We start from the raw sequence: 22,573 nt of genomic DNA, 5'->3' as shown, positions 1-22,573 counted from the left end.
CAAGGACTCCTAGATGCTCTCTAAAGCTTCACCCACAAGGCTCCTTATTTATCTCATAATTTCCTGAATCATCTCTTTATTGTGACTCAATGACTCGATATTACAACAATAAGGGTTAAGCAAAGTACTAATGGAGGTAAAAATATATTAAGAACGTAGCACAAAGTGCTCCTATCAGCAGTCCTCATGAAGGGACGGCCCAACAAGATAGGGACCTCCTTGTCGTCTGCCTCACTTGGCTCCATGTCAATGACATAGAAGTCGGAAGGGAAGATTAAACTCGAAACCTGCATAAGAACATCTTCAACATAGCCCAAAGGGACATTGTTGGAACAATCAGCCAATCGAATCACAACATTATCACGTTTTAAATCACCTAGACCTAGGTCCTCGTAGATATAGTACGACATTACATTGATAGATGCACCTAAGTCTAGCATTATCTTTTCAAATGTCATGTTTCCGATTGTACAAGGGATAGAAAAACTCCCTGGATCCTTAAGCTTTGGTGGTAGCTTCCTTTGGAGCACGGCAGAAACCGTGTCACTGATTGTGACAACCTCCTTCTCTCGAGTCATCCTCTTATTGGTGGACAACTCTTTCAAAAACTTAGCATACCTAGGATTTTGTTGTATGCATTCAATAAGAGGCATGTTCACTTCCACTTTCTTGAAAATGTCGAGCATGGCTTGATCAGAGTCATCCTTCTTTTGCTTTGCAAATCTACTAGGGAAGGGAACAGGAGGAATATCATTAGTTGAAACCAAACCACTAGAGTTAGGATTCTTACCTTTGTCATGCACGGCATGATCTTCATGGGTGAGAGGCATAGCATCATTGGCCTTAGAGGAGACAGGGTCCTTCTCTAAGTCTTTGACATTGAAACTCTCGGCCTCTTGTCCTTTAGAAGGAACGGCCTTCTTCTTTTGCTGCAATGGAGCATCCAAGATCCTCCCACTTCTTGTAATCATGGCCTTCACGTTAGGGTTAGGCTCAGTTTGGCTCGGCAACTTCCCTCCTTCATGGATCTTCCCCATGAAGACGATCACTTGTCCCATCTGCTTCTTAAGCTCGGTTATGTCCTTAGAATGAGCTTGTTGACTTGTAACTAAAGCTTGAGTAGCAGAGTTTAGATTTTGTTGCCCTTGAGCAAGAGACTTCAAAAGTTCATCATAGTTAGGTGAAGATGCATTATTCGAACCATGAACATTAGAGTTAAAGGGAACAGAACCTTGAGGTACCTGAGGCCTCACAAACAAACCTGAAGGACGAGGTCCTTGCCCTTGAGCATTGGACGGTTGGGCATTGTTGTTCCAACGAAAATTTGGATGATCTCTAAGTCCAGGATTGTATGTGTTCGAGTATGGATCGTACCTAGGCCTTTGTTGCCCCATAAAGTTCAACTCTTCTTCAGTCATTGCACCATTTGGACAATTTTCAGTTGTGTGATCTTTGAAAGAACAAATACCACATGCTTGATTGTTGATGCTCGAACCATTGAATGCCTTGACGAGAACGTCAAGCTTCCTTTCTAAAGTAGCCATCTGATTTCTTGCATCAACATCATACACCCCACGGCTCTTGCTTCCTCTCTTCTCCTTGGTACTAAATTGGCGATTGTTGTCAGCCAAGTCATCTATCAAGGTGTACACTTCTTGACCAGTCTTGTTCATGAATGTGCAGCCACATGCCGAGTCCACCATGCTCTTATTGGTGGTGTCGAGTCCTTCATAGAAGAATTGCACCAAGTCATCCAACGAAATACCATGGTGAGGGCACTTCCTTTGTAGTTTTTGAAATTCCTCCCATGCCTCATAGAGTGAATCACCATCCTTTTGAGTGAAGTTCTGAATCTCCCTCCTAAGACTTTTCATGAGTTGAGCAGGGAAGAATTGCTTCAAGAACCTCCTAGTCATTTCATCCCATGTAGTGATGATTCATGCAGGCAAAGAATACAACCAAAGTTTAGCATCAACCTTAAGGGTAAATGGAAACAAAAGCAACCTCAAGCCTTCTTGAGAAAGGTGATGAATCGATTGGAGCTTGCAAATGTCCAAGAACTCCCTAAGGTGAACATTAGGGTCTTCCATTGAAGAACCAGAGTACTTAGGCAGCTACGCAAGCAATTGAACCGGAATGGAGAAGTTAGCTTCATCAGGTGGAGTGAAAGCAATGCATGAAGGTGATTCAGGGGTGGTGGGAATGAACGCATTCTTGAGTGCCATTGGAGCACCAACAGGAATTATGTCACGGTCCGCAATTGTATCTAAGTCTGATTTGAAGATGAAGGGGAAGGAAAAATCCTCCTCTTCTCCTGATCTAGGTGAAGTGTTTAAGAGTGAATTGCTTGGAGAAGTTTCGAAATCTAAAGGTCCACTTGTTAAAGAGTTGTTTAATCTCGAAGTGCTTGAATTCAATCCTTGAGCTCTTGTGTTCTCTTAGAAATATCGGACATGCATAGTACCTGTTATACGAAAGTTAAAGAGTTAGCATTGAAGAATACACAATGAACACCTAAAATTTGTGCCTTCCCTTAGTCATACACACGCACACTTATGGGGAAGGACACGGTAACTATGTTGTCAAGTTTACAAAAGTTAGTTCTTTACGTTTACAAAAGTTCATACAATACACAAGTTCTTTTTGCTATTTCAATGATTGAACGATCGATTGATTCTAAGTTGTAAACCAAGGTGAACGTGCGGCCTAAGTATGGATGCCTAGACACAAGATCAAGTCTTTGTTTCAGAAGGCCTTGTAGCTCAATTAGAGATAGTGAACATGGTAGGACTCATTTGTTGAACTACGGAGAGCGAACTCCCTATCGACTCCATCACCGAGATGTATGTCAGTCAGCAGTTCTCTGAGATCCAATTTTGGTCCCATGCACCAGAGTAATAAGAGAGCGTGCCTCTTACTCAGCTGGACTTAACCTTGTGTGGTAGACAAATCTCCAAGTGTTAATAAAAGCCGCCCTCGACCTCATGCAAACTCGAGAGCTAGCATGAAGGGTTAAGGCTAATATTAACAAAAGGGACTTTACCTATTCCGTTCGATTTACAACCTACAACAATCATTCACTCAAGCATCAAAACAACAACCTAAGATATATTTACTATATGTTACAACGAAATAGGATAAGAATATACAAATGTACAATATAAACAATGAATTCGCATTAAAAGTTAGGGATCCATCTCTTATGGATCCGCGGCAACGGCGCCATTTGATGACTGCTCGATTACTCGACATCAATATTTAACCCTGAACACATCATTAGTAGTATAAAGCAAGAGGGTATCGTTCACAAACCGGGGATCCCGCCAGGGCTTAGGATCACAATACTTAACACGAATTCATAAAGATATAAAAAGTTGATATAGGTTTCGGATTGAATCATAAAAATAGTAAATTAATCCTAAACTAATATATACATGTGATCAACCAACCAACACATAAATAATCACCAAACAAATCATGTAAGAACAAAGCCATCGAATTCTCTTCTCATTCATGTTCATGCCGTAGGTCTCAAGATTCCAAACTAAGTTCGATCATGCATCAAGTTCCTACTTGGTTCCTAATACATGGATACATTCGAGCTTAACTACTTATCTTGCTACGAAATCTAACATACCAATTCATCATGCAATTACGTATCACAAAGAGAAATCAAGATGTTTTAAGTACCTATCCAACGCCGAACCTAGAATCAAAAATCGGTGGAAAACCAAAGAACAATTACTCAACTACTTGTATCATAATCGTTACTAACTTTGAATGATTAACATATGCAACATCAACTACTTGTCTTAATCACACATGCAATATAAGAACAAATCGAAATTTGATCAAGAACATGAAACAATAACTCACGGCATCAAAACAGAAATACTTGAAAAAGAAATCGAAATCTTTAATTCATACACAATTCGAAAGAACAACTATCTCATAGACAAGATTGAATTGAACTTTAACAAAACAAAAACAGAAATCATCCAAGAACAAGAACATATAAAACCGAAATAAAACATGAAGATCATAGAGTTACACTTTGAAATAATCCTACGGGGTTTATTCCAAGCAAACGCAGATCCTAGGCTACTTGCTTCGAATCCAAAGGGTGGAAAAGGATGAATTTCGGTTTTAGGATTTCTTGGAGGATGGAAGAGTATTTCAGCAGAGCTATGGCTTGTGCTTTGTGTGTAAGGTTGATGATCAAAATATGGGGAGGCCGAGCCTCTATATATAGGAGTCTAGGAAGCCATCTTGCCGTCCTATAAGGAGATAGAAACCAAATGGGAAACTGAAATCCTCTTTGTTATGGATTTGATTCATGTACTCCATATCCAACTTGATGTAGGAAACCAAGTCCAATAGGGAGATCACTTAAGGGCTGCTCGGCATTCTCTTGGTCCAACTAGGGTAGCTAGGCCGGCCTCCTCTTCTCCTTCTTCAACTCGAACATGATTTCCTTGTTCAACTAGGAATGCATCTCGACATCTCTTCTTCCTTTCCAAATATGATTTGTCTTTCCTGAAAAGAATACGACAATTAAGGAATAGGAAAGAATTAAAATAGGAAAGTAGAATCATAGTCGAGTAATGAATCCTAGCTCAATAAGGAGTTCTAAAACTTAGCACAATTTCATCATCAATTCATCCAAAATTCGAAATAGCTCTCCTTAGAACATAGAAATGACAAATATGAAACTAAAACACTAAATAAGAAGTAACAAAGCATAAGAATATGGCATATATACATTAAGAACGTCACACTTTTTGCTCCTATCAACGACTCCTCCACAGGTACGGTTAAAATGGGTTGCCTCTCTCATGCTCATACTTCATTTGGCGCATCTCTAACACTCGTCTCCTCATACGTGTGCTCCTCAAAAGGCTCATAATAGGGCTTAAGTCGATGCCCATTCACCTTGAACGTCTAACCTATTTTGTCACTTTTAATTTCAATAGCACCATGAGCAAACACATTAGTAACAACAAATGGACCAACCCAATGAGAACGTAATTTGCCAGGAAAATGTTTAAGTCTAGAATGCAATAGAAGAACTTTTTGACCAACTACAAACTCTTTCCCACGAATCATCTTGTCATGATAAGCTCTCGTTTTCTCTTTGTAAATCCATGCAGCATCATAGGCGTCATTTCGTATCTCCTCAAGCTCATTGAGCTGCAATTTCCTATGAAGACCGGCTGAATCCTTGTCCATGTTGAATGTCTTTACCGCCCACCATGCTCTGTGCTCTAACTCAACTGGAAGGTGACATGTCTTCCCATACACAAATCTAAATGGTGACATCCTAATAGGCCCATAATGCATCGTCCAATCGATCACTCCAATCCTTTCTTGTTGGACCTACAGTTTTCTCCAGAATTCCCTTGATCTCTCTGTTGGACACTTCTGCCATGCCACTTGTCTGAGGATGATATGGTGTCGAAACCTTATGGGTTACTTCATACTTCTTGAGCAATGCCTCAATTATCCGGTTGCAGAAATGAGAACCTCCATCACTTATCAAAACTCTTGGTACTCCAAACCTGCAAAATATGTTAGTTCTCAAGAAACCTGCAACCACTTTCGAATCATTAGTCCTGGTGGCCTTCGCTTCCACCCACTTCGACACATAATCAACAGCTAACAAGATATACAAGAAACATCTAGATGAAGGAAATGGACCCATGAAATCAATGCCCCACACATCAAAAATTTCGACAATTATTATAAGTGATAGGGGCATTTGATCTCTCTTACCAATATTACCAGTCCGTTGACACCTATCACAAGAAACACAAAACAAGTATCGGTCCTTGAAAATAGTAGGTCAATAGAAACCACATTCCAACACCTTCAAAGCTGTTCTACGAGGCCCAGAATACATCCACATGCCTCCCCATGACAGAAGTTAAGAATCGACCTATGCTCATTCTCTGGGACACATCTCCTAATGATTTGATCACTACATTGTTTCCATAAATACGGTTCATCCCAAATATAGTATCTAGCCATTTTCTTCAATTTAGCATTATTAGCATGCGAAAGTGTACTAGGAAAGTCCTTAGTAACTAAATAATTGACAATATTGGCATACCAAGGCACACTTACCTCCATCCCAAAAAGTTGCTCATCTGGAAAAGTCTCACGTAGTGGCTTTCTTTCTTCATTTCGCACGATCCTACTCAAATGATCAGCCACCACATTTTTCACTTCCCTTCTTGTCTCGAATCTCAAGGTCAAACTCTAGAATCAACAGTATCCACCAGATCAATCTGGGCTTAGCATCCTTCTTTGTCATCAAATACCTTAAGGCTGCATGATCAGAATACACAACAACTTTAGAATGCAAAAGATATGATCGAAATTTCTCTAAAGCAAAGATTACAACCAAAAGTTCTTTTTCCGTAGTCGAATAATTCATCTGGGCCTTCATTAAGAGTCCGAGACGCATAATAGATCACCACAGGCTTCTTTTCTCTTCTTTGGCCCAACACCGCACAATATGTCCTAAAACTATCCCTTGATTAACCATAAAATGACATTTTTCCCAATTAAGCACAAGGTTAGTCTCTACACACCTTTTCAATATTAACTCTAAGGTCTCTAAACATGCATCAAAGTCTTTACCATAAACACTACAGTCGTCCATAAAAACTTCAATGATATTTTCGATAAAGTCAGAGAAAATAGCAAGCATACATCGCTGAAAAGGTTAATTTCCACATTCCTAAAGACTTCCAACACCTCCTCATCCGATTTATCCTTCTTGCTTTTTGCGAACCTAGAAGGGAAAGGTACACAAGAAATGGGATTAGTCTTAACTAAATCACTTGAGTTAGCAATCATACCTTTGGGTGCATCATGGGACACCACCATCTCCTTCTTGGAGGTAGCTGGATCTTTCTCCAAGTCCTTCATTGCAATTTCGTCACTTTATTGGTCAAGAACAACATCATGGGCCGTGTTGGCCTTCTTTGCAACATTTGGTCTCTCTTTAAGCTTGAGCCCACTCTTTGTCATGATAGCTTGGGCTTGCTCATTCCTTGGATTGGGTATGACACCACTCGGCAGCTTTCCTTGCTCAAAAAATCGGCCCATGAAATCCACTACCTGGCCCATATGCGTTTTAAACTCCGCAATGTCCTTGCTATTCGCTGGTTGACCCACCACCAAAGTTTGAGTAACGGTGTTCAACTGACTTTGCCCAGCAGCTAAAGACTTCAACAGCTCATCATAATTTTGAGTAGTAGCCACGTTTGGAGGTGGTACATTGAGTAGTGGAGGTTGTGGTCTAAATAAACCAGCCGGACGAGGCCCAAATTGCATAGCATTCTGATGTGGCCTTAGTATATTCTCATTATTAGACCATCAAAAGTTAGGATGATCACGTAGGCCAGGATTGTAGGTGTTTGAATATGGGTTGTACCTCTGACCTCCTTGATAACCAAGGGCATTGACTTCCTCATACCCTCCACTAGAAACAACTTGAGGACATTGATCAGTAGGGTGCCCCTCCGTACATATTCCACAGACTTGAGCTCCACTAGTCTTAATGAAATGGCTCATCATCTTGGACAACTTGTCGACCTTGTCCTCTAGAGCAGAGTTCGAACTAGAGTGAGTCTCATGCACCTGCCATGTAGCACTTGCAGATGTCCCAAACTGTTGGTTATTGATTGCTCTCTTCTCCAAAATATCTTTTGCCATTACATTGCTCTTGTCCAAGAACGATCCACCAGCAGCTGAATCAAGGAACTCTCTTTCCATTTGTAGAAGGCCTTCATAAAGTATTGAACCAGTAGACCTTCCCTAATGCCATGAGATGGACATGGTGCTATAAGAGACCTGAATCTCTCATAGTAGTTGTAGAATCACTCATCTGGCCCTTGCTTTATACCAGTGATCTGCTTCCTTATATGAATAACTCTTGAAGATGGGAAGTATTTGGACAAAAATTCGTTCACCATGGTAGTCCAAGAAGTGATCCTACCAGCTGGCAGCTCAAATAACCATTTCTGAGCACGGTCTTCCAATGAGTAAGGAAAAGCTCTCATCTTCACAATCTGAATGTCTGTTCCTCTTGGGCACATAGTCTCGCAATTGAACTGGAACATGGTGAGATGTTGATTAGGATCCTCACCAGAAAGTGCATGAAACTTGGGCAAGTGGTGCAGAAATCCACTCTTCAAAACAACATAACTAGTCTTGCCCTCCTTCGGGACATGATATGCAAGGTTAGAGGGCGCTGTCCGACCAACTACTCCTTCAACTTGACCATTTTGTTCTCTAATTGATGCCATTACTTCTTCTTTAACTTCAGGTTTTTTATCAGATAGATTGAAATTCAACTGGGCCAATGGAAATGGGCTTGTCAACAATTCCAACTCTGGATCCTCAATGAACAAAGAATTAAGCCCACTACAACTTGATGCACTTGGAAATGGCGAAATGGACCCAAACGCTTTCTCTTCGTGAAATGAATATGATTCAATGGAAACGTTATCAAACTGGGGTGGAGGCTGAATTCTTTTCAGGCGTTCACTAATCTCTTCGGACCAAACACTAATCTTGGACATTCATTAACCTGAAAAGAACACATATATATTAGTATCTTTACAAAGTATGAAATACAAGTATAAGGAAATATAAACTTCAACTTTCACTTTCTTTTTACAAAATTTTGTTTCTTTTACAAAGTTCTAAAACGTCATTCTCTTTATATCTGTGTTCAATTTCGTTTCTTGTGTTTCTTTTCTTCTATATTTCGAAAATTACAAGTGTAGGAGTATCTCTAAGTCTAATTGATTTTATTCATACACAATCCTAACTTTTAAGGTACGTGGAGCAGAAGAGCTAACTGTGCAATGGACTGAGACAACCCAAGATAAGGGTCTTCTTTATCCGATATACCTTAAAAATTAGAATATTATTTTCTTTTGAAGCTATATATATCTATTTATACAAAGTTATTTTCTAAGTTATAAAGCGAGGTGGACGTGCGGCCTACGTACCCTGAAAAACATCATCGTTAGTATAGAATAAGCAGGGATCGTTCAGTCCGAAGAATCAAAAGGGCCTCAAAACTTATCATGTTATTGGGGGATTTGATTTGGATTCTAAAACTACTACTGAAAATAAATCCTAAATTACTTATATACAATTGATGTACCACTCATTACATAACCAAAAAACGAATTCTATTCATTTAACATGTATGACACGCATAGAACAACATATAAGCCGCAAGTATTTCGATTCTTTATAAGTCCATTTCAATTCCAATTCTAATTAGAGTCCGAAGCGGTTCATCTAATCGTTAAGACTTCTTAGTTATTTAGAATCAACGATTTGATAATTGCTCGATTACTCGACATCAATATTTAACCATGTAAGCATCATTAGTAGTATAAAGCAAGAAGGTATCGTTCACAAACCGGGGATCCAGCCAGGGCTTATGATCACAACACTTAACACGAATTCATAAAGATATAAAAGAGTTTGATATATAGGATCAGATTGAAAGATAAAAACAGAAAATAAAACCTAAACTAATATATACATGTGATCAACCAACCAACACATAATACATCACCAAAACAATTCACATAAAGATATCGAAAACAAGTTCTATGTCTCTTTTTAGAATCATGTCGAGACTCCCTTATGAACACTTAAGGTTGGATGATGCAATTGGGGTTCTAAGCAGTAACCTAATCCCATAGACACTTAACACATTCGATTAATACCAAGCAGCCATAATTGAAATCTAACATGTTCATCTTCATCATGTAATTCCAAAGCTATGCACATTGAATTCATTAAGCATGTCACCTACTTAACCAACAACCATGCAATTCGAAATTCACATATAAGAGAGTAAACATTTAGAAATCGAAATATTATGCTACAAGCATAATCATAACACTTAGGAATCGAAATCATTCATAGATAGTACACGGCAGAAACCAAAACAGAAAATTCATAAAACCAAAATATGAAATCGCATCTTATATAAATTGAATCATGTAGAATTTCATAGACAAAATTGAAACAAGATTACTCTACACAAATCGCATACTCATCCAAGAACAAGAAAAACCAAAAACCGAATTTAAACATAGAGAGAATCATGGTTACACTTTATTGATCAAACAATTCTACAAGGTGTAGCCGTGACTTCTAAGGGGATGGAACATCTTCACAAGCGTGCTTGAAGGCTAAGGATGATGGTGGAGAATGGTGGAATCGGTTTTAGGATTTCTTGGAAGGATGAGGGATTGATTCGGCAGAGATAGGCTTGTGCTTGTGTGCAAGGTTGATGATGATTTAATGGGGAGGCCGATCCTCTACATATAGGAGAAAATAAACCCTCTTGTCGTCCCTTATAGGAGGTAGAATCCCATTGGGAAGCTGAAATCTTCTTTGTTATGGATTTTGATTCATGTACTCCAAATCCAACTTGATGTGGGAAACCAAATCCAATAGGGAGACAATTATGAGCTGCACGGCATCTCTCCTTGTTCAACTAGGAGTAGCTAGGCCGGCCTCTTCTTCTGCTTCTTCAACTTGGTCATGATTTCATTGTCTCACTAGGAATGCATCACAGCATCACTACTTCCTTTCCAAGTATGATTTGTCCTTCCTGAAAAGAAATTGACGATTAAAGAATAGGAAAAAATGAAAATAGGAAAGTAGAGTACTAGTTGAGTAAGGAATCCTAGCTCAATAAGGATTTCTAACACTTAGCACAATTTCATCATCAAGTCATTCAATTTCGGCATAACTCTAGTTAGAACATACAAATGACAAATATGAACCTAAAACAACTAAATAAGAAGTAACAAAGCATAAGAATAGGGTATATAAACATTAAGAACGTCACACTTTGTGCTCCTATCAACAAGCCCACACTTAGACTTTGCTAGTCCCTTAGTAAACACTAAAAAAGGGAAATTAAAACATAAAACGAAAATCAAAACACTAAAACTAACGAGAAAACTAATAATGCCTTCAACATTTTGTCTCAGAGATCTTCAAACTCATAGCATCAAGAATAATGCTCAATCGAAATAGATAAGATGAATTTAATGGGTAATAAACACGAGATTTCGTTTAACAAGTAAGACATGGCATAAACAAAGGTGAAATTAAGCTCGACATGTTGAAAACAAGTTCAAATTCAACTCATAAAGGATATGCACTCCAAATCTTTTTCTCTCAAGAACATGGCATATGCTTAAAAGCTTTTCACACACAAGAGTTATAAACACATAGTGAAATCGAAAACCTCATGAAAGAAACCAATCATATATCCAAATGAACCCAAACCATATGCTTACTCATGAAACAAACTCCACAGATCAAGAGCTACTCATTTTAAGAATCATGCGGATCTTTATAAAAGTTAGGCTCAGGCTCGACATGAATACATTTTTCAGGGTAAAGGAATCACAAAGGTCATCCTCAAGACTTAGCAGAGCAAAACATCCACCTTATGTCGCCATACTCCATAAAACAAAGGCCAAATTTCATCATGTTGGACCCATTCTTCACTCTAAACATTGTGAAAATGAACAAAGGCGCAAGTATAACATAATTGAGCCTTCAAAAAATGCATCACAACTCCAAATTCACATAAACAACATCTAGTTATGCCGTGATCTCCTTATGATTCTTTTCATTTTTTTTTCAAACCGTGTATGTATACTTTTTCTCTTTTACTTTCACACGGCATCAATCAATTTTTCTTAATCTTCCATACTCTTTTCATGGCATACATCTATACAATAGCATAACCCCACACTTGAATCAAATCATCACTCCATATTAACACCAAGAATCGGCTCTGCCAAGCCTTAAAGACAAGGTAGAGATACAACTATACTAAGCAAGGACATAATATGTTGGTGATGAAAGAAAAGGCTAAACGTAGGCTCAAAGGGTTAAAACTAAGGTGTCCCAAGCATGGCTCAAAATAGGGAATACGACTTTTTGGCTTTAGTGGTGGAAATCCTAAAAAGATCCAACAATCCTTATCAAAATCAGAGTATATTATGACATAAATCTTCGAAAGTTTCACAAAGTAAGTTCTAGCATCCTCTAGTTCATTGCAATTCTATGGCATATGAATTGATCAAAATAGATGTAATGAGGTTATAAAGCCAAGAAACGATATAAATATGACTTGCTTGACATAGGATCAAGGAGAGACGTCTCCTCCACGTTATGCTCCACAAAATTCTCATAGTACGGTGAACTCCTTCCCATGCACCATACTTTTGATCTGAATAGCACTAGAAGAAAAAATGTCAGTAACAACAAACGGTCCAAGCCACCTAGAACGACAAAAAAACTTTCTGCCCAACGACAAAGTGTTTCTTCCTAATCATGCGGTCATGGAACGTCTTAGTCTTCTCCTTGTAAATCATTGCCGAATCATAGGCCTCATTCCTAATCTCTTCAAGCTCATGCAATTGCAACTGCCTATGCAATCCGGCCTCATCAACGTCCATGTTAAAATTCTTCACAGCCCACCATGCACGATGTTGAAGCTCCACAGGAAGATGGCACGCCTTGCCATAGACTAATCGAAATGGTGACATGCCAAGAGGAGTCTTGTATGCCGTCCTATAGGCCCAAAGAGCATCATCCAATCGTTGATCTCACGATTATATAACTCCACTTGTCCACTTGTTTAGGGGTGATAAGGCGTAGCAACCTTATGCTTGATTCCATACTTCTTCAACAACGCCTCAATGGTCCGGTTGCAAAAGTGAGATCCTCCATCACTAATGATAATTCTCGGCATACCAAATCCAGAGAAAATGTTAGAAAATCTGCAACAACTCGAGAATCATTAGTCCGGGTGGCCTTTGCTTCCACCCATTTCGAAACATAGTCAACACAAACGAGTATGTATAAGAAACCATTTGAGTTAGGAAAAGGTCCCATGAAATCAATACCCCAACAATCAAATATTTCAACATATATAATCGGTGTCATAGGCATTTGATCCCTAGATTCTATGTTTCCCATGTGTTGGCATCTATCACAAGTCATGCAAAAATGATATGCATGTTTAAAAATTGTAGGCCAAAAGAAACCACATCCTAACACCTTAAGAGCAGTACTACGTGAACCAAAATGTCCTCCACAAGATTCAGAATGGCAAAAAGTAAGTATAGAATGATGTTCAGATTCAGGGACACACCTCCTAATGATTTGATCAACACAATGTTTCCACAAGTATGGTTCATCCCAAACATAATACTTAGCTAATGCCTTGAGTCTATTCTTTTGAGCATGCGATAAAGTATCCGGAAATTGGTTAGAACCAAGATAATTCACAATATCTGCATACCATGGCTCACTTACGTCAACTCGAAAGAGTTGCTCATCCGGAAAGCTCTCTAGGATAGCCAAGGGCTCGGCATTTCTCACCAATCGACTGAAGTGATCCGCCATAACATTGTCACTTCCCTTCTTGTCCTTGATCTCAAGATCGAACTCTTGGAGTAAAAGAATCCATCGAATCAATCTTGGTTTGGCATCCTTCTTTGTCATTAAGTACTTCGAAGTTGCATGGTCAGTGTAAACAATAACTTTGGATTAAAGTAAGTAAGAACGAAACTTATCTAGAGCAAAATTCATGACAAGAAGTTCTTTTTCAGTTGTGGTGTAGTTCTGTTGATCTTCATTGAGCATTCGTGAGGCATAATAGATAGCGTAGGGCTGCTTATCCTTCCTCTGCCCTAGCATGGCTCCAACTGCATATTCGGTGGCATCACACATCAACTCAAATGGCAAGGACCAATCTGGCGGTGCCATGATTGGTGCAGACGTTAAGAGCTTCTTCAAGGTCTCAAATGCATGCTTGCAATCATCATCAAAGTGAAAGGGAACGTCCTTTTGAAGCAATGAACTCATTGGTCTCGCACTCTTGAAAAATTCCTTGATAAACCTACGATAGAAACCTGCATGTCCAAGAAACGATCAAACATCCCTCACACTTGTGGGGAGGGGTAAGTGACGCACAAGATCTATTTTAGACTTATCAACCTCAATTCCTCTAGATAAAATAATATGGCCTAAGACAATTAGTTTCCCATGAAATGACATTTTTCCCAATTCAAAACGAAGTTAGTTTCTTCACAACGTTTAAGCACAAGTTCAACATTCTCTAGGGATGTCTCAAAATTTTCACCATAAACAGAAAAATCATCCATAAAAACTTCAATTTTAGAACCAATATACTTAGTGAAAATGTGATACATACAACGTTGAAACGTACCTGGAGCGTTGCATAAACCAAAAGGTATGCGACGATAAGCAAACGTACCAAAAGGGCATGTCAACGTATTCTTCTCTTGATCTTCCTCCGCAACACTAATTTGATTGTATCCACAATATCCATCAGGGAAACAATAGAAAGAATGACCAGCTAACCTCTCAAGCATTTGATCAATGAATGGTAACGACATATGGTCCTTCCTTGTTGAAGCATTTAGCTTCCTATAGTCGATACACACACGATGACCGGTCACTGTCCTTTGAGGCACCAACCCGTTATCATTTTTTTTCACCACTGTGATTCCTGACTTCTTTGGCACAACTTGAATGGGAGAAATCCACCTACTATCCGAGATGGGGTAGATCACGCCACAATCATGCAACTTAGTGATCTCATCCTTGACTACTTGCATCATTGGTGGGTGAAGGCGTCTCTGACCTTCCTTGGTTGGTTTGGCACCATCTTCAAGCAAAATTCGGTGCACACACATGGTAGGGCTAATTCCTTTGATGTCGACTAGGGTCCATCCTATTGCCGTCTTGTGTCTCTTCAACACTTCAATCAATCTCTCCTCTTGTTCCTCATTGAGTGCAAATGAAATGATCATTGGCAATGTATCCTCATCTCCCAAAAACACATTCTTCAAGTGGTCCGGAAGAACCTTAAGGTCAAGCTTTGGAGCTTGCACCACAGAAGGAAGATTCTTGTTAGTAGTTAAGAGAATTGGACTAGGAGAGACATAGCTTACCTCACGTGCAACCTCAAGAGAGGTCACGTTCTCTAGAATGAAGGATGGCACGGCATCATTAGCCTCTAACTTCAAAATGTTAGAACCATCACTTGTAAATCCGGTCCCTTGGGAAATAGTGAGTGCCAACTCGTCATGTGCCAAGGTATTTAGATAATTATCTGCAAGGGAATCAAGAATGCCAACTGAAAAGCAATCACTTAATTCCGAAAGAGGATACCTCATGGCTTTAAAGATGTTGAAGCTAATCACTTCACCATCGAACTCAAAGGTGACTGATCCACTAAACAAATCAATTTTTATTCTTGCAGTCCTCATAAAGGGACAACCCAACAAGGTAGGGACCTCCTTGTCATCTGCCTCAGTTGGCTCCATGTCAATGACATAGAAGCCTGCATGGAAAATTATGCTCGAAACCTGCACAAAAACATCTTCAACATAACCCAAAGGGACTTTGTTAGAACAATCAGCCAATCGAATCACAACATTATCATGTTTCAAATCACCTAGACCTAGGTCCTCATAGATATAGTATGGCATTACATTGATAGATGCACCTAAGTCTAGCATTATCTTTTCAAATGTCATGTTTCCGATTATACAAGGGATAGAAAAACTCCCTGGATCCTTAAGCTTTGGTGGTAGCTTCCTTTGGAGCACGGCAAAAACTGTCTCACTCATTGTGACAACCTCCTTCTCTCGAGTCATCCTTTTAGTGGTGCACAATTCTTTCAAAAACTTAGCATACCTAGGATTTTGTTGTATGCATTCAATAAGAGGCATGTTCATTTCCACTTTCTTGAAGATGTCGAGCTTTGCTTGATCAGAGTCATCCTTCTTTTGCTTTGCAAATCTACTAGGGAAGGGAACACGAGGAAGATTATTAGTTGAAACCAAACCACTAGAGTTAGGATCCTTACCTTTCTCATGCACGGCACAATTTTCTTGGTGTAGAGGCACGGTAGGGTCCTTCTCTAAGTCCTTGACATTGAAACTCTCGGCCTCTTGTCCATTAGAAGGCACGACCTTCTTGTTCCCACTTCTTGTAATCATGGCCTTCACGTTAGGATTAGGCTCAGTGTGGCTCGGCAACTTTCCTCCTTCATGGATCTTCCCCATGAAGTCGATCACTTGTCCCTTATGCTTCTTAAGTTCGGTTATGTCCTTAGAATGAGCATGTTGACCTGTAACTAAAGCTTGAGTAGCAGAGTTTAAATTAGGTTGCCCTTGAGCAAGGGACTTCAAAAGTTTATCATAGTTAGGTGCAGATGCATTATTTGAACTATGAACATTAGAGTTAAAGGGAACATAACCTTGAGGTACCTGAGGCCTTACAAACAAACCTGAACGACGAGGTCCTTGACCTTGAGCATTTGACGATTGAGCATTGTTGTTCCAACGAAAATTGGGAGGATCTCTAAGTCCAGGATTGTATGTGTTCGAGTAAGGGTCATACCTAGGCCTTTGTTGCCCTATAAAGTTCAACTCTTCTTCAATCATTGCACTATTTGGACAATTCTCCGTTGTGTGATCAAAGAACAAATGCCACACGCTTGAGTATTGATGCTCGAACTATTGATGCTCGAACTATTGAATGCCTTGACTAAAACGTCAACCTTCCTTTCTAAAGTAGCCATCTGATTTCTTGCATCAACATCATACACCCCACGGCTCTTGCTTCCTCTCTTCTCCTTGGAACTAAATTGGCTATTGTTGTCAGCCAAGTCATTAATCAAGGTGTAAGCTTCTTGTCTGGTCTTGTTCATGAATGTGCAGCCACATGCCGAATCCACCATGCTCTTATTGGTGGTGTCGAGTCCTTCATAGAAGAATTGCACCAACTCATCCAACGAAATACCATGGTGAGGGCACTTCCTTTATAGTTTCTGAAATTCCTCCTATGCCCCATAGAGTGAATCACCATCCTTTTGAGTGAAGTTCTGAATCTCCTTCCTATGTCTTTTTGTGAGTTGAATAGGGAAGAATTGCTTCAAAAACCTCCTAGTCATTTCATCCCATGTGGTAATGATTTCTGCAGGCAAAGAGTACAACCAACGCTTAGCATCGTCCTTAAGGGTAAATGGAAACAAAAGCAACCTCAAGCCTTCTTGAGAAAGATGATGAATCGATTGGAGCTTGCAAATATCCAAGGACTCCCTAAGATGAACATTATGGTCTTCCATTGAGGAACTAGAGTACTTAGGCAACTGCCCAAGCAATTGAACTGGAATGGAGAAGTTAGTTTCATCAGGTGGAGTGAAAGCAATGCATGAAGGTGATTCAGGGGGTGGTCGGGATGAACGCATTCTTGAGTACCATTGGAGCACCAACAGGAATTATGTTAAGGTCCGCAATTGTGTCTAGCTCTGAATTGAAGATGAAGGGGAAGGAAATGTCCTCCTCTTCTTTTGATCTAGGTGAAGAGTTTAAGATTGAATTGCTTGGAGATGTTTCGAAATCCAAGGGTCCACTTGTGAAAGAGTTGTTTAAAAATCTCGAAGTGCTTGAATTCGATCCTTGAGCTCTTGTATTCTCTTAGATATTTTGGACATGCATAGTTCCTGTGACACGAAAGTTAAAGAGTTAGCATTGAAGGATACAAAATGAAGACATGAATCGTGCCCTTCCTTGGTCATATACGCAGCACACTTATGGAAGAGGCATGACAACTATGGTGTCATGTTACAAAGTTAGTTCTTTACGTTTACAAAGTTCATACAATTCACAAGTTATTTTTGCTATTTCAATGATTGAATGATCGATTGATTCTAAGTTGTAAACCGAGGTGGACGTGAGGCCTAAATATGGATGCCTAGACACAAGATCAAGTCTTTGTTTCAGAAGGCCTTGTAGCTCAATTAGAGATAGTGAACATGGTAGGACTCATTTGTTGAACTACGGAGAGCGAACTCCCTATCGACTCCATCACCGAGATGTATGTCAGTCAGCAGTTCTCTGAGATCCAATTTTGGTCCCATGCACCAGAGTAATAAGAGAGCGTGCCTCTTACTCAGCTGGACTTAACCTTGTGTGGTAGACAAATCTCCAAGTGTTAATAAAACCCGCCCTCAACCTCATGAAATGACATTTTTCGGCAAGTCATTCAATTTCATCATCAAGTCATTCAATTTCGGCATAGCTCTTCTTAGAACATACAAATGACAAATATGAACCTAAAACAACTAAATAAGAAGTTACAATGCAGAAGAATAGGGTATATTAACATTAAGAACGTCACACTTTGTGCTCTTATCAGAACGTTCAATCCTAAACATATTCTAAAAAGAGTTCAACATAACGAAGCGTACTAGTTAAACAACGAAGTAGCACATAAGCACAATAAGTCGAATTGGAAACATGTAAGCAAGGATGGCGTCACTCATCTTTATTAAACACGAAGCGCATACTCAATGAAAGAATACTTTGGTGAATGAAATCGCAACCTTAGGAGAACCAGGCCTTGGCTTCCTCAAGCATTGATTTAGTTGTACAAATTCTTGGAATTAATGAAATAAAACCTAAATAAAAATCGGAAACCTACTACCCTAGATCATAACACACAGCATACATACATATTTCATGAGTTCATACAATCAAAACATAAAACCAAAGAAGTCTGAATTTATATTCTTCATATATGAAACCGAAAAGATCATCGAAGAATTCATATAATAAAATCGAAAATTGCAGAATACCTATATAAAAATTACAAGCCATGGATGAATCACATATTAGGAACCTTGAAGGAAGGAGCAAGATGAATTCGGATTTGGAGAGGCAAGAGGGGGAGCACAGTCTGGTGGTGATGGATGAAGTTTTTGGCTTGAATTTCGGCTTGTTTGTGAAAGAATGGAGATGATGAATTGTGAGGGATGCCGTGCCTTTTATAGAGGAAGGAGGAGAGGAGAGGCTGCTAGGGTTTTGATGGGTTGATCGATGTATGCACGGCTGTGATTTTACTCTTCAATTGAATCGAATGACTCTCCTTATTTTCCTTGTAGAATAAGCCTTAATCTCCTTCTTTCTCTCATGGGCTGCACGGTTGGACTCTTTACCCTGGTTGAATGGAAGGCACGGCAAAGCTTCCTTCACAAGCTCAAGAGTTAATCACGGATTGGACTCCTTTTCCCTTTTGGATTTGGACGGCATCTTCTCTTTAATCCATGAGTTTCCTTCTTCTTCAAGCTTTATCGTGGCTTATCTTCTTTTCCAATACGAAATAGGACTCCTCATTGTTCTCCAAATGCACGGCCTCATTCTCCTTTAATTCCTCTAGAGTTTCATACGACAATGGACACCTATTTTTCCTAAAAAGATCATGCATGGCATAGTCCTCTTCTTTTCCCTTGCACGACTTCTCTTTAAATTCCTTGAATTATCTCTTCAAATCTGAAAATAAGAAAAGAAAAACATAAGTAAGAGATAATTCTTTCGAAAATTATGTCTTAATCTAGACATTTGTTGTCTTAAAAAGAGACATGTAATAGATGAGCTCAACTAGATTAGGAAAGTTTTGTAATAAGAGTTTGAGTTCAAGTAGGACTTTCCCAAATGGTACGTTTCCTAGTCTAACAAGGATTCCTAATGCAAACAGGACTCTAAAGATATCGCCAATGTGACTAAAACAAAGAAAGAAGAAGACTACTAATCCAACTGGGTTTCCTAGTCCTAAAAAGATTCCTACTTAAACTAGGACTCTAGACCAATTATTCGTTTTTAACTCGTTTAAGAAAAACTACACATCCATAACCGTACTAGACTCCTACTGTGACTCAATGACTCGATATTACAACAATAAGGGTTAAGCAAAGTACAAATGGAGGTAAAAAGATATTAAGAACGTAGCACAAAGTGCTCCTATCAGTTTCTTTTAAACAGAGTATATTTCTATCGTTTGAGTATCTTTCCAAAGCCAATTTGAGTATCTTTTTAATTCTCGTTTGAGTATCTTTATGTGTGGCTTTCTGATGCGAATTTCTTTTGAATTTAAGAGTGTTTCTAGTGTGGGCGTGTCTTTCTTTCAAACTGAGTATCTTTCTATCGTTTGAATATCTTTCTAATTCCAATTTGGTTATGTTTTAAATTTTCATTTGAGTGTCTTTCTGTACGGCTTTCTGATGCGAGTTTCTATTCAATTTGAGAGTGTTTCCAATGTGGGCATGTGTTTCTTTCAAACTGAGTATCTTTCTATCGTGAGGATCATTCTAATTCCAATTTGAGTATCTTGTCAATTCTCGTTTGAGTATCTTTATGTGTTGCTTTCTGATGCGAGTTTCTTTTGAATTTGACAGTGTTTCCACTGTGGGCATGTTTTTCTTTCAAACTGAGTATCTTTCTATCGTTTGAGTATCTTTTCAATTCTCGTTTGAGTCTCTTTATGTGTGGCTTTCTGATGTGAGTTTCTATTGAATTTGTGAGTGTTTCCAGTGCGGGCGTGTGTTTCTCTGGAACAGAGTATCTTTATATCGTGAGGATCTTTCTAATTCCAATTTGAGTATCTTTTCAATTCTCATTTGAGTATCTTTATGTATGGATTTCTGATGCGATTTTCTATTGAATTTGTGAGCTTTTCCAGACTGGGCGTGTGTTTCTTTGAAATCGAGTATTTTTCTATCCTGAGGATCTCTCCATTTCCAATTTGAGTATGTTTTCAATTCTCGTTTCAGTATCTTTATGTGTGGTTTTCTAATGCGAGTTTCTATTCAATTTGTGAGTGTTTCCAGTGTGGGGGTTTGTTTCTTTCAAACTGAGTATATTTCTATCGTTTGAGTATCTTTCCAATTCCAATTTGAGTATCTTTTCAATTCCCATTTGAATTTCTTTATGTGTGACTTTCTGATGCGAGTTTCTATTGAATTTGTGAGTGTTTCCAGTGTGGGCGTTTGTTACTTTCAAACTGAGTATCTTTCTATCGTTTGAGTATCTTTCCAATTCCAATTTGAGTATATTTTCAATTCTCGTTTGAGTGTCTTTATGTGTGGTTTTCTGATTCGAATTTCGATTGAATTTGTGAGTGTTTCCTGTCTGAGCGTTTTTTTGTTTCAAACTGATTATCTTTCTATCGTTTGAGTATCTTTTCAATTCTCGTTTGATTATCATTATGTGTGGCTTTCTGATGCGAGTTTCTTTTGAATTTGAGAGTGTTTCCAGTGTGGGTGTCTGTTTTTGTCAAACTGAGTATTTTTCTATCGTTTGAGTATCTTTCCAATTCCAATTTGAGTATCTTTTCAATTCAAGTTTTAGTATCTTTTTGTAAGGCTTTCTGATGCGAGTTTCTATTGAATTTGTGAGTGTTTCCAATGTGGGCGTGTGTTTCTTTCAAACTGAGTATCTTTCTATCGTTTGAGTATCTTTCCAATTCCGATTTGAATATATTTTCAATTCCCGTTTGAGTTTCTTTATGTGTCACTTTCTTATGCGAGTCTCTATTGAATTTTTGAGTGTTTCCAGTGTAGGCGTGTGTTTTTTGAAATCATGTATCTTTCTATCCTGAGGATCTCTCCAATTCCAATATGAGTATGTTTTCAATTCTCGTTTTAGTATCTTTCTGTGTGGTTTTCTGATGCGAATTTCTATTGAATTTGTGAGTGTTTCCAGTGTGGGCGATTGTTTCTTTCAAACTGAGTATCTTTTCAATTCTCGTTTGAGTATCTTTCCAATCCAATTTGACTATCTTTTCAATTCCCGTTTGAATTTCTTTATCTGTGACTTTCTGATATGAGTTTCTATTGAATTTGTGAGTGTTTCCAGTGTGGGCGTTTGTTTCTTTCAAACTGAGTATCTCTCTATCGTTTAAGTATGTTTCCAATTCCAATTTGAGTATCTTTTCAATTCTCGTTTTAGTATCTTTCTGTACCGCTTTCTGATGCGAGTTTCTATAGAATTTGAGAGTCTTTCAAACTCAATATCTTTTTATCCTGGGCATCTTTCCAATTCCAATTTTGAGTATCTTTTCAATTCTCGTTTAAGTATCTTTATGTGTTGCTTTCTAATCCGAGTTTCTTTTGAATTTGAGAGTGATTCCAGTGTGGGCGTATGTCTCTTTCAAACTGAGTATCATTCTATCGTTTGAGTATTTTTCCAATTCCAATTTGAGTATCTTTTCAATTCTCGTTTGAGTGTCTTTATGTACGACTTTCTGATTCGTGTTTATATTGAATTTTAGAGTGTTTCCGGTGTGGGCGTCGGTTTATTTCAAACTGAATATCTTTCTCTCCTGGGGATCTTTCCAATACCAATTTGAGTGTCTTTTCAATTCTCGTTTGAGTATCTTTATGTGTTGCTTTCTGATGCGAGTTTCTGTTGAATTTGAGAGTGTTTCCAGTGTAGGAGTGTGTTTCTTTCAAACTGAGTATCTTTCTATCCTGAGGATCTCTCCAATTCCAATTTGAGTATGTTTTCTATTCTCGTTTGAGTATCTTTATGTGTGGTTTTGTGATTCGAGTTTCTATTGAATTTGTTAGTATTTCTAGTGTGAGTGTGTGTTTCTTTCAAACTGAGTATCTTTCTATCGTTTGAGT

At 38.7% G+C, this 22,573-nt stretch overlaps 2 non-coding genes across 2 annotated transcripts; both read left to right on the top strand.

The window, feature by feature from the left end:
- The first annotated feature begins 1,761 nt into the window (after window positions 1–1,761).
- Window positions 1,762–1,868, top strand: LOC126793030 (small nucleolar RNA R71). The gene has a single exon (XR_007672014.1). It is a non-coding gene; the product is annotated as a small nucleolar RNA R71 (small nucleolar RNA).
- Window positions 1,869–16,907: 15,039 nt separating this feature from the next.
- On the top strand, window positions 16,908–17,014 carry LOC126793034 (small nucleolar RNA R71). Its single transcript, XR_007672018.1, has one exon. It is a non-coding gene; the product is annotated as a small nucleolar RNA R71 (small nucleolar RNA).
- Window positions 17,015–22,573: the final 5,559 nt, after the last annotated feature.

Source organism: Argentina anserina, chromosome 4, assembly GCF_933775445.1.
Source record: "Argentina anserina chromosome 4, drPotAnse1.1, whole genome shotgun sequence".
Lineage (NCBI taxonomy): Eukaryota > Viridiplantae > Streptophyta > Magnoliopsida > Rosales > Rosaceae > Argentina > Argentina anserina.
Note: the sequence above shows the minus strand (reverse complement) of the source record. Positions and strands in the feature narration are given on the sequence as shown.